The sequence below is a fragment of the Lampris incognitus genome, unplaced genomic scaffold (assembly GCF_029633865.1).
Source record: "Lampris incognitus isolate fLamInc1 unplaced genomic scaffold, fLamInc1.hap2 scaffold_73, whole genome shotgun sequence".
NCBI lineage: Eukaryota > Metazoa > Chordata > Actinopteri > Lampriformes > Lampridae > Lampris > Lampris incognitus.
Genome location: NW_026611579.1, coordinates 537,501 through 550,728, shown reverse-complemented (window position 1 = coordinate 550,728; position 13,228 = coordinate 537,501). Strand labels below are relative to the sequence as shown.

General features: G+C 45.9%; 1 pseudogene; it reads right to left on the bottom strand.

The window, feature by feature from the left end:
• Positions 1 to 10,399: 10,399 nt before the first annotated feature.
• On the bottom strand, positions 10,400 to 10,598 carry LOC130134026 (small nucleolar RNA U3; annotated as a pseudogene).
• Between the last annotated feature and the right edge of the window lie 2,630 nt (positions 10,599 to 13,228).

Here is a 13,228-nt window from a genome sequence, read left to right as displayed (position 1 = left end):
GGAGCCGGCAGGCAGAACCTCCTGCGTACCAACAAGAGCTGCAAGCATGTTGTGTCGAAGGGCTCAGCGCTGGCTGCTCTGCACTGTGGACGACCCCCAGAGCCTCCTATTATCTATGGGAGTCCACCCAATATCGTGGAGACGAGCAATGGGCGTCGGCTCAATGGCTCCTACCGTCTACGCCAGCTACTGCCTACAGCTGTCTACCAGCACATGAAGATGCACAAGAGGATTCTGGGACATCTCTCCTCTGTCTACTGTGTCACCTTCGACCGCACCGGGCGACGCATTTTCACGGGCTCAGATGACTGCCTGGTGAAGATCTGGGGCACAGATGACAGGTGCCATGCTCTGTTGTCTGCTCCAGCACCAGCCATAGGGCCGCAGGAAACACCTGAAGGAGGTCCTCCCGCTGCTGACATGGAGGAGCCGGGGGCGCAGAGAACAGAGGAGTACGAAGGAGTGACAGAGCAGGAGGAGATCGATGAAGACCTTGATCTCCGGCTGGAGGACCTGTTCCACGCAAACGACGATGGAGGACCCAGCACACCAGGCTCCCCGGCTCGGTTCCAGCCGCTCCAACACACTGCTGCCAGCTACTCTTCAGGCGAGTCGACAATCACCCAACGTCGTGGGACAGCAGCCTGTGCCCCGGGCGGGCAGTCCAACGCCCCTGACCCAGAAGGAGACGAAGCCGACGCCGCTGAGTCCCATCTCTCGTACACCACCAGACGGGGCCGGCCAGTCCGGAGGCCCGCCTGGCTCCTAGACTAACTTTGACGGACGTGACTAGTTGACTTGGGGGTTACTAGGCTAGTCACAAGAGTCCAGTATGGATAGCGACCACCCACATTTGTTTGACGCCCTTTGTTCCGGGCCTAGTTCATTTCGCGGGTGTTCTGTCCCGTTTATCGTGTTAGATTAATCAGACTGATCTTTGTAGTCTGTTGTTCATTTATGTTGAAGGGACTCAACAGTGCTGGAGGGGGGCAGTGTAGTGGGAAATGCCTGGGGATGTACTTGGAATGTTGCACTGGGCTCGTGCAGCTAGAGGACCAATCACAGGTTAGCTCGCGCTGTCACAGACGCAACTATATTAGACACCGCGGGAGAGACAAAGCGCCAGAACTGTTTAGTAACCATATCGTAGACTGTCACCTTAGCGTGGGATAGAGCAGGGAAACCTAGCGTATCCTGGGCTAGACAGTAGATACGATGGCTAGCAGTGGTAGTGTTAGCAGCAGACTGCCTCGGTACCTGTAGCTAGCTGACTACCCCCGAGAGCTTCCCCAGAGAGACTGAGAGAGACATTCACCCGGTCACACCGGAGCCAGAGTACAGAGAGAGAGAGAGACACGCACCCCGGAGAGCAGCCATCCATCTCCCGCCCCGCCTAGAGTTCAGCCGCCCTGTTCCATCACCAGCCCTGGTCCCGAGGTGAGCTTGCTAACCCATTAGCACACGGCTAACTAGCTAACTAGCAGGCTAGCCCTAGCATTGGCGCAGCTATCTAGCTAACGGTGGTGAAGCCCGGTTTGTCGCACCTAAAAGTCCCCGCCTCCATCCATAGTTATCCGGGCTATAGAAAAACCGCGACAATATGCTCGAAAGGATACCAAACAAAAAACAAAACAATCGTTGTCAAACTGGATAACCAAACCAACATCACATTAGCAGGAGGGTGATCAGACAGAGCAGTTCATCTGAGTTCAGTCAGAAAGTTGAGGCGGGAATAGCATTAGGGTTAGGATTAGGGTAAGCAAGCTGACTAAAGTTAGTTAACATTAGCTAGCTAACGACCGACTTAGTTTGAAAAAAGTTTTCATGCAAAAATAAATATTGGGTTGTTGTAGTTACAGCTCAAATAACGTCATTTGTTGGTGATAAACAGCCTAACTGAATGCAGCCAGGACTGAGGAGGAAATAGCAGGTTAAGTTAGCCAATGCTAGCTAGAGCCTACGTTAGCTTTATGTGTAACAGTTGGCTAAATTTAATGCTCTGCTGATAGCTAGTAACCATTGGCTTGTTCTAACTAGTTCAAATTGTAACATATGACTGTCACATGACATATGGTTGCATTGTGCGTTTTTAGAGAGTTTATAATTTGCTCCATTTGTCAATATCACCAGCGAGGAACAGAGCAGAGAGGGAGCTGATGATGCCAGCATTGGCAGTGAGAGTGACAGCTAGTGGAGACGAGGCTGGCAGGTAGGCTTAAGTTACCTAAAAAGCTGATGAAGGTTATTTAATATGCTATGATACATGTCAAGTATCAGATGTCAGGTTAACTTACATTTGAGCAAAATGCCAACTCACATAATCGATTATAGGGAGGGGGCAGGTCAGACAGGCTAGGAAGCAGGCTGACACTACAGTCACCTGTGACAACGGGGCGATCAGCAAAGACTTGCCAGCAAATGAGGGACAGAGACAAGCTGCCACCATTGAGACTAGTGAAAGAGAAGCTGGCAGGTAGGTTTAGCTAAAGCTTCTCAAAGGGTTGTTAATATGCAATACATGTGTAAAGTATCAGACGTTAGGTTCATATACATTTGAGCAAGTTGCTAATTCACATAATTTAATAATTGATTATAGAGGGAGCAGAGAGCATAGAGGCAGCAAGCAAGCAGACACTTTCCCCTCCCCCTGTCACAACAGGGCAATCAGCGAAGCCTTACCCGACCCCTCAGAATGGCCTTCGCCCGGTCAAGTTAGTGACTCATTCCGTGAAATGATGACCGAGAACAGACCGGTTAAACGCCCTGATGGTCCATTTCTCAGGGCAGAGAAGAGCAAGAGGCAAATTTTCTAAAGCCTACTGTACTCGTTTACTACCGACCGGGCCGGATCTCCGCATAGGCCAACAAGGCTCAGGCCCCAAAATTATGGGGAGAATAATACATTTTAAAATTAGTACTATATTAGTAGCACTTTAACAAACAATTCCTATGACACTTACACATCTAATAAATATATGTATATCAATCAGGAATAATTATTATGCCACAAAAACGCAAATTAAACTGTAGTATCCTTCAATTTAACTAACAACCCATCTCCCAGAACGCCATGCCGGATTTGCATTTAAACAAGTTAAGCAGGGATTTTTGAGTTCACCGACAGATAGATGAGGCACAGTCAAGAGGTTTTTGGTTTAAAAAAAAGATAACGTTTTATTAAATGACATATCGTTCAGCAGCATTTGAACACAGCAAAACATCTGAGATATTTCATATTTCCTTTCCCCAAGCCGCCTCCCTCTGGTGGATGTATTAAATCAAGAGTGCAGCACTCGGTAGCCTCCTGTTGCCTCACACAAGCAATGTAACGGGCATTATGTGGTATTAACTGTAGCCTTTTGAATACTTATTTTAATGAACAATACTTATTTAACCCAGCCACTGAGGATGCACAAGCCAGTGCATCCTTAGTGCCGGTCCCAAGCCCGGACAAATGGGGAGGGTTGCGTCAGGAAGGGCATCCGGCGTAAAATCTTTGCCAAATCAAATATGCGGATCATAAATAAGACTTACATACCGGATCGGTCGAGGCCCGGGTTACCAACGACCGCCACCGGTACTGTTAACCAGCAGGGTGTCGGTGGAAACTATGCTACTGTTGGGCGAAGGAGAAGGAGAGGGGGAAAGCATGTCCAGAGGCAGCTAGAGAGGAGGAAGGGTAGGCGTGTGGAGGTGAGAGTTGGAACTTTGAATGTTGGCACTATGACTGGTAAAGGGAGAGAGCTGGCTGACATGATGGAAAGAAGAAAGGTAGGCATACTGTGTGTGCAAGAGACCAGGTGGAAGGGGAGTAAGGCCAGGAGTATCGGAGGTGGGTTCAAACTCTTCTACCATGGTGTGAATGGGAGGAGAAATGGGGTAGGGGTAATTCTGAAGGAAGAGTATGTCAAGAGCGTGCTGGAGGTGAAGAGAGTGTCAGACAGAGTGATGAGTATGAAGCTGGAAATTGAAGGTTTATTGCTGAATGTTATCAGCGCATATGCCCCGCAAGTTGGGTGTGAGATGGATGAAAAAGAAGAATTCTGGAATGAGTTGGACGACATGGTGGAGAGGGTACCCAAGGAGGAGAGAGTGGTGATTGGAGCGGACTTCAATGGACATGTTGGTGAAGGGAACAGAGGTGATGAGGAGGTGATGGGAAGGTATGGAGTCAAGAAGAGAAATGTGGAAGGACAGATGGTGGTCGATTTTGTGAAAAGGATGGAAATGGCTGTGGTGAATACATATTTCAAGAAGAGGGAGGAACGCAGGGTGACGTACAAGAGTGGAGGAAAGTGCACACAGGTGGACTATATCTTATGTAGAAGGCGCCATCTAAAAGGGATGGGAGAGAGGAAGGAAGACAAGGAGACTTGGTGGTGGAATGAGGAAGTACAGCAAATTGTACAGAGGAAAAGGTTGGCAAAGAAGAAGTGGGATAGTCAGAGAGATGAAGAAAGTAGACTGGAGTACAAGGAGATGCAGCGTAAAGCAAAGAGAGAGGTGGCAAAGGAAAAGGCATATGGTGAGTTGTATGACAGATTAGACACTAAGGAAGGAGAAAAAGACTTGTACCGATTGGCTAGACAGAGGGACCAAGCTGCAAAGGATGTGCAGCAAGTTAGGGCAATCAAGGATAGAGATGGAAATGTGCTGACAAGTGAGGAGAGTGTGCTAAGAAGGTGGAAGGAATACTTTGAGGGACTGATGAATGAAGAAAATGAGAGAGAGAGAAGGTTGGATGATGTAGGGATAGTGAATCAGGAAGTTCAGCGGATTAGCAAGGAGGAAGTGAGGGCAGCTATGAAGAGGATGAAGAATGGAAAGGCAGTTGGTCCTGATGACATACCTGTGGAGGCATGGAGATGTTTAGGAGAGATGGCAGTGGAGTTTTTAACTAGATTGTTTAACACAATCCTGGAAAGTGAGAGGATGCCTGAGGAGTGGAGAAGAAGCATACTGGTACCGATTTTCAAGAACAAGGGCGATGTGCAGAACTGTAACAACTACAGAGGTATAAAGTTGATCAGCCACAGCATGAAGATTTGGGAAAGAGTAATAGAAGCTAGGTTAAGAGGAGAGGTGACGATCAGCGAGCAGCAGTATGGTTTCATGCCACGAAAGAGCACCACAGATGTGATGTTTGCTTTGAGAATGTTGATTGAGAAGTATAGAGAAGGCCAGAAAGAGTTGCATTGTGTCTTTGTAGATTTAGAGAAAGCTTATGACAGAGTGCCGAGAGAGGAGGTGTGGTATTGTATGAGGAAGTCAGGAGTTGCAGAGAAGTATGTAGGAGTGGTGCAGGATACGTATGAGGGAAGTGTGACAATGGTGAGGTGTGCGGTTGGAATGACAGATGGGTTCAAGGTGGAGGTGGGATTACATCAAGGATCGGCTCTTAGCCCTTTCTTGTTTGCAATGGTGATGGACAGGTTGACGGACAAGATCAGGCAGGAGTCTCCATGGACGATGATGTTCGCGGATGACATTGTGATCTGTAGCGAGAGTAGGGTGCAGGTTGAGGAGAGCCTGGAGAGGTGGAGGTATGCACTGGAGAGAAGAGGAATGAAAGTCAGTAGGAGCAAGACGGAATACCTATGTGTGAATGAGAGAGAGGACAGTGGAATGGTCAGGATGCAAGGAGTAGAGGTGACAAAGGCATTTGAGTTTAAATACTTGGGGTCAACTGTCCAAAGTAACGGGGAGTGCAGTAGAGAGTGCAAGCAGGTTGGAGTGGGTGGAGAAGTGATTTGCGACAGAAGGGTATCAGCAAGAGTTAAAGGGAAAGTTTACAAGATGGTTGTGAGACCAGCTATGTTATATGGTTTGGAGACAGTGGCACTGACGAAAAGACAGGAGGCGGAGCTGGAGGTGGCAGAGTTGAAGATGCTAAGATTTTCACTGGGAGTAACGAAGGAGGACAGGATTAGGAGCGATTATATTAGAGGGACCGCTCAGGTTGGACGGTTTGGGGACAAAGCAAGAGAGGCAAGATTGAGATGGCTTGGACATGTGTGGAGGAGAGATGCCGAGTATGGAGCTGCCAGGGAAGAGGAGAAGAGGAAGGCCAAAGAGGAGGTTTATGGATGTGGTGAGGGAAGACATGCAGGTGGCTGGTGTGACAGAGGAAGACGCAGAAGACAGGAAGAAATGGAAACGGATGATCCGCTGTGGCGACCCCTAACGGGAGCAGCCGAAAGTAGTAGTAGATTGCACTCTGTGCATGCTCCGTCCGTGTTCACCAGCTGTCTGTTATATTACATTTACTTTTCATGTTGGTGGGGCCCAAAACGGAGGCAAGGCCTAGTGCCCATTAACATCATGATCCAGCCCTGACTACTAAACGGGGAATGAGTTGACTGCGACTGGCTAATGTGCTCTAATAAAACAAAGTTTGCTGCTTTGCGTGCAAACTTTTTGGAGGATCCAAACAACACGATAGTCGCTTAGTTGGTGGGTATAGCAACATCTGTCAGAAGTGTTAAAAAAAAAAAACATGACAGAACCCGATCATATAGATGCTCACCTTGCGTGGAAGGAATTACTAGAATCTCGGTTACGACTGGGAAAATGTATCGACAGTCAACTTCAAAATGCCATCACAGCGGAGAAGGCATGTTGGAAAACTATACTGACTAGAGTGTTAGACTGCATTCTTTTTCTTGCAGAGGAAAATTTGGCATTAAAAGGCAAGAATACTGAACTGGGAAACCCCAGAAATGGAAATTTCCTTGGACTGATTGAACTTTTAGCTCGATATGACCCTACGTTGGCTGAACAAGTCCGTAAAATTGCGACATCAAAGGGTGCTGCTGTGTCATATTTGAGTTGGTGCACGCAAAAGTAGTTTCTCCAGCCCATGTCTGACTGTTATTGATAAGATTTGTGAGAAAATAAGAGCAGCCAACTATTACGCTGCTTAATTTGACTGCACTCCTGATATTTCAAAACGGGAACAAGCTTCTATAATAATCACACGTCAATATAAACGAAAGAGGCAAAAATAAGAGTCATTTGTTGGATTCAGGACTGTTAAGTAACTGAAAACTATCCATTATATTTATCATATGCCATGTTATGTGCACACGCATGCACGCACACTTTGCTATCCAATATAGGTTTCTCTCACAGCTGGGGAACACAGTGTTGTTAAATACAGGAGGGGGGCACATCTTTTTTAGGACCTCGGTTTGGTTTGGACCCAAGTACAGAAAACATCAGACGGAAACCAGGCTTCAAAACAAGCCAGTCTTTGACTTGACAAACTAAACCAAGAACAAACAATCCAGTCTTTACGACTTGACAAACTAAACCAAGAACAAAATAATCCAGTCTTTATGACTTGAGAAACTAAATCAGGAACAAACAATCCAGTTTTTATGACTTGAGAAACTAAATCAGCATCCCCCAAAAATAGTTCAGGGGACGCTGGTTTTTGTTAAAATTTGTAGGTCCCGGATTGGATTATTTGTTCAGGCACTATTTGAGGATGTGCAGTGAGGGCAGCTTGTTGCTGGTGGGTATATTGTAAAATATCACAGCAACAAAGACTTAACTTTTCATGGTAGCCAAGCTAACAAAGGCAATGACATTTCTGATGGAAAGTACCGAGCTTCTCGGGAGTGAAAGATTGGGATAAAGTTAACAGATGGCTCTGTGTTGCCGTAGGTTTTGGGTTAGGGCGTTTACCTGCTCAGGCAGATAGTCCAGTTTTCACGTGACGTCACATTCATACGCCCACCTGGCGGGCAAAATACTTCCCAAAACGGCAGCATTATTGATCCATCCAGAACAAAAATACATACAACTGTCTGCAGTTTTGCAAGCTTTCATCCTGGTGGCAGTGTAAGGAGAGGGATTCTCCACAAGATACACTGCTCAAAAAAATAAAGGGAACACATAAGCAATGCAATGTAGCTCCAAGTCAATCACACTTTTGAGATATCAACCTGTCCAGTTAGGAAGCAACACTGATTTGTGAATCAATTTCACCTGTTGGTAAATTGTCTAATTTCCACCTGGTGGAAATTAGACAATTTGCAAGACAACCCCTATAAAAGGAATGGATTTGCAGGTGGTGGCCACAGACCATTTGCCTGTCCTCATCTTTTCTGGCCGATCTTTGGTTAGTTTTTCATTTTGCTAGTGCCCTCACCACTAGAGGTGGCATGAGGCGGTATCTGCAACCTACAGAAGTTACTCAGGTAGTGCAGCTCATCCAGGATGGCACATCAATGCTTGCTGTGGCAAGAAGATTTGATGTGTCTCCCAGCACAGTGTCCAGAGCATGGAAGAGGTACCAGGAGACAGGCCAGTACACCAGGAGACGTGGAGGGGGTCGCAGGAGGACAACAACCCCGCAGCAGGACCGCTATCTGGTCCTTTGCGCAAGGAGGAACAGGAGGAGCACTGCCGGAGCCCTACAAAACGACCTTCAACAGGCCACTAATGTGCAGGTTTCTGCTCAAACAGTGAGAAACAGAATGCATGAGGATGGTATGAGGGCCAGACGTCCACAATTGGGGCCTGTGCTCACAGCCCAACACCGTGCAGCCCGATTGACCTTTGCCAGAGAACATCTTGGTTGGCAGATTCGCCATTGGCGCCCTGTGCTCTTCACAGATGAGAGCAGGTTCACACTGAACACATGTGACAGACGTGAGAGAGTCTGGAGACGCTGTGGAGAACGTTCTGCTGCCTGCAACATCCTCCAGCATGACCGATTTGGCGGTGGGTCAGTGATGGTCTGGGGAGGCATATCCTTGGAGGGCCGAAAAGACCTCTACGTGCTAGCCAGAGGTACCATGACTGCCATTAGGTACCGGGATGAGATCCTCAAACCCATTGTCAGACCATATGCTGGTGCAGTGGGCCCTGGGTTCCTGCTCATGCATGACAATGCTCGTCCTCATGTGGCCAGAGTGTGTCAGCAGTTCCTGTATGTCGAGGGCATTGATGCTATGGACTGGCCTGCACGTTCCCCAGACCTGAATCCAATCGAGCACCTCTGGGACATCATGTCTCGTACCATCCGCCAACACGATGTCGCACCACAGACTGTCCAGGAGTTGACCGATGCCCTGATCCAGGTCTGGGAGGAGATCCCCCAGGAGACCATCCGTCGTCTCATCAGGAGCATGCCCAGACGTTGTAGGGAGTGCATACAGACACGCGGAGGCCACACACACACACACACTACTGAGTCTCATTTTGAATCGTCTTGAAGAATTTCCACAGAAGTTGGATCAGCCTATGTTCTCATTTTCCACTTTGATTTTGAGTATGATTCTGAATCCAGATCTTAATGGGCTAATGATTTTGATTTCCATTGATCATTCTTAGGTTATTTTGCTCTAAACACATTCCTCTGTCTAATGAATAAAGATTTTCAGCTGAAATATGTCATTCATCGAGGTCTATATTGTGTTTTTAGGTGTTCCCTTTATTTTTTTTGAGCAGTGTATATGTAAACATCACCAAATTGGAGCTCCGGCAGGGACTTTGCAATTTTTAGAACCTGAAATACTGCAGCGGGTGCTGTATATGGATTGCAATAGCCTAAAACTTGTAGTCTGAAAATATATGTTTTTCTTCTTTCGTAAGGCGATCTAAACAGTTGTTGCTTTGAACAGCTGGAAAATGGACAGGTCTGTGCTGCTGCTCTACAGTTTCCACTGTTGGAACTTTGTTTTGCCCACATCAGTCACGTGAATGAAAACTATGAATAATACCACAGCAACAGAGTAACTCTTCGCAGTAGCCAAGCAAACTACAACAATGGCATTTCTGATGGAAAGTACAGAGCTTCTCGAAATTAAGGTTTTGGATAGAATTAACGGATGGCTCTTTCTGCATGTATTGGTTAGGGTAAAGGATTTATCTGCTCAGGCAGGAAATACCACAGAAATTACCACAGCAACAGAGATTAGCTCTTCGCAGTAGCCAATCTACGGCAAAGGCATTTCTGATGGAAAGTACCGAGCTTATCGTAGTGACAGTTATGGATAAAATTAACAGATGGCTCTTTCAAGAAGTTTGGGTTGGGGTTTATGTTAGGGTAAAGGTTTTACCTGCTCAGGCTGAATGCCAGAGCCAACGCATGTCAACCGAGTGCCTTCGCCAGCACCCACGTGCTGGCTTACAGATACCCCCAGGTTTAGGTATATGGATAGAGTTTAATGGGTTAAGTATAAGGTCAATTTGGATGTTTATTCTTTACAATCGATCTCCCGTTGTCTTGTATCTTGATTAGTTTTTCCTGTTTTAAACTTGAAGAGTTGTTGGTGGGTTTTGCAATACAAATATTTTTTTTTGGTTGAATTGAACTTTTCTGCAATTTAATTATTTAGGGTTAGGACTAAGTTTTAGATAAAATTAATTGATGAATTTCTGCATTTTTACCACTCAGAACATGTTCCTTCCCTTGATGTTCCCATAAAAGGAACACTGAACGGTCACCAAAAGCATAGCGCGTGTGATTAAACTACTTCTCTGTACCAGCTTCGTGCGCAGGAAGAAGCACCCCAGCTCATCATCGTGGGTGGCGGGACTCACTTTAGAAAAGCATTTCTCAAGATAAGAACTAAACAAATTATCCCCAAGATTAGGATAAGGTTTGGCTAAACTTAACGGGTGGCTCTATATCTTTCGGCTAGGGTATGGGGTTTTAATCTGCTCTGGTAGACAATCCTACAGAGAATGCCACAGCAATTAGAGACCAACTCTTCATGGCAGCCAAGCTAACTACAACAATGGTATTTCTGATGGAAAGTACAGAGCTTCTCAGAGTAATACTTTTGCATAAAATTAACAGACAGTGCTTTCTACATATTTCGGTTGAGGTAGGGTTTGGGTTTTATCTGCTCAGTCAGACAATCCCACAAAAAGAAAACCACAACAGAGAATAACTCTTAGCTGTAGCCAAGATATCCATGGCAAAGTCATTTCAGATAGAAAGTACAGAGCTTTTCAGAGTAAAACGTTTAGATAAAATTAAGGGTTGGCTCTTTCTACAACTTTTGGTTGGGGTGACGCCAAGTGTTTTACCTGTTCAGGCAGACAATCCCACAGCAACAGAGACCAACTCTCCGCAGTAGCCAAACTAACCACGGCAATGGCATTTCTGATGGAAAGTACCAAGCTTCTAGGAGTGATAGTTTTGGATAATATTAACATATGCTCTTTCTACATGTATGGTTTGGTTAGGGTTTTACCTGCTCAGGCAGACAATCCCACAGAGTACCACAGCAACAGAGACTAACTTCATGGTAGCAAAGCTAACCTCGGCATTTCTGATGGAAAGTACCGAGCGTCTCAGAGTGATAGTTTCGGATAATATTAACATATGCTCTTTCTACATGTTTCGGTTTGGTAAGGGTTTTACCTGCTCAGACAGAAAATCCTACAGAGAATGCCACTTAAAGAGAGAGTACCTTCGCAATACACAAGCTATCTAAGAGTAAAATTTTTGGATAAAATTAAGGGTTGGCTTTTTCTAAGCTTCTGGTTAGGGTACAGTTACAATAAGGGCTTTATCTGCTTAGGCAATCAATCCCACAGCAACCGAGACCAACTCTTCGTGGTAGCCAAGCCAACCACGGCATTAGCATTTCTGAAGGAAAGAACCGAGTTTATTCGAGTGAAAAGGTTTTGATAAAATTAACAGGTTTTCTATCTACGCATTTCGGTTAGCAACATCTTTTTATCTGCTCAGGCAAACAATCGCACAGAGAATACCACAGCAACAGAAATTAACTCGTCACGATAGCCAAGCCAACCACGGCAGTGCCATTTCTGATGGAAGTACTGAGCTTCTGGGAGTTAAAGTTGTTGATAAAATTAACAGATGGCCCTTTCTACATGTTTTGCTTAGGATAAGCGTTTCATCAGCTCAGGCAGGCAATCGCACAGAATATGGCTTCACGGTAGCCAAACTAACCATGGCATTTCTGATGGAAAATACCAAGCTTCTAGTGGGAGTTTTAGATACTATTAACGCTGTTAGGGTTTGTGGAAGACCCAAAGCGCACGACACCAAGCAGAGAAAGAGTTTGCCGAAAGTGGCGTACTTTATTTACGGTTCATACAAAGGTCCAACGGGACAACATACACGGCAACGAAAAGAGTCCGGCGAGTCGCTTTGCGGGTAGTCACCAACAAACAGAGAAAATCTCACAGGTAATCCAAATTGCGGACACAGCAGGATGATTCTGCAGGGAAAAAAACTCCGGAGAAAATAGCAAATTCACGGGTTGAGATAAACTCGGAGAGAATAAACAGAGAAGTGTAACCACTTCAACAAGGATGTTACGGCACGAACTGGCAACGGGCTCCGGGAGACGAGCAAACTTAAGCCCAGCCCTGACGACTAAGCCCAGCCCTGACGAGCTGCAGGCGCGGGATGGGCAAGCCGTAACAAACGCACACAGTAAAATTCTGAGTGTTAATTTAATTGAGAGTGTATAAATGGAACCGAAAGGATCCATTTGTACACTCCGAGTTAAAATTAACACTCCATTTTTTACTGTGTATGCTTTTTCTACACGTTTCGGCTTGGTTAGGGTAAGGATTTTACCTGCTCAGGCAGACAATCCCACAGAGACTACCACAGCAACAGAGACCAACTCCTCATGGTAGCCAAGCCAATCATGGCAATGGCATTACTGATGGAAAGCACCGAGCTTCTCCGAATGAAGGTTTTTGATAAAGTTAACGGATTGCTCTTTCTACATGTTTCAGTTAGGTTAGGGTAAGTGTTTTACCTGCTCAGGCAGACAATTCAACAGAGAATACCACAGCAACAAGACCAACTCTTCGCAGTAACCAAGCCAACCACTGCAATGGCATTTCTGATGGAAAGTACAGAGCTTCATGGATTAATAGTTTCGGATAAAATTAACAGATGGCTCTTCCTACATGTTTCGGTTGGGATAGGGTAAGGGTTTTACCTACTCAGGCAGAACATCCTACAAAGAATACTACTGCAACAGGTAATAACTTCGCGATAGGCAAGGTAATCACGGCAATGGCATTTCAGATGGAAAGCACAGAGCTTCTCGGAGTAAAACTAAGGGTTGGCTCTTTCTACATCTATGGTTAGGGTAGGGTTATGGTAAGGGTTTTTTCTGCTCAGGCAGACAAACCCACAGAAGATACCACAACAGAGACCAACTCTTCATGGTAGCCAAGCTAATCACGACAGTGGCGTTTCCGATGTAAAGTACTGAGC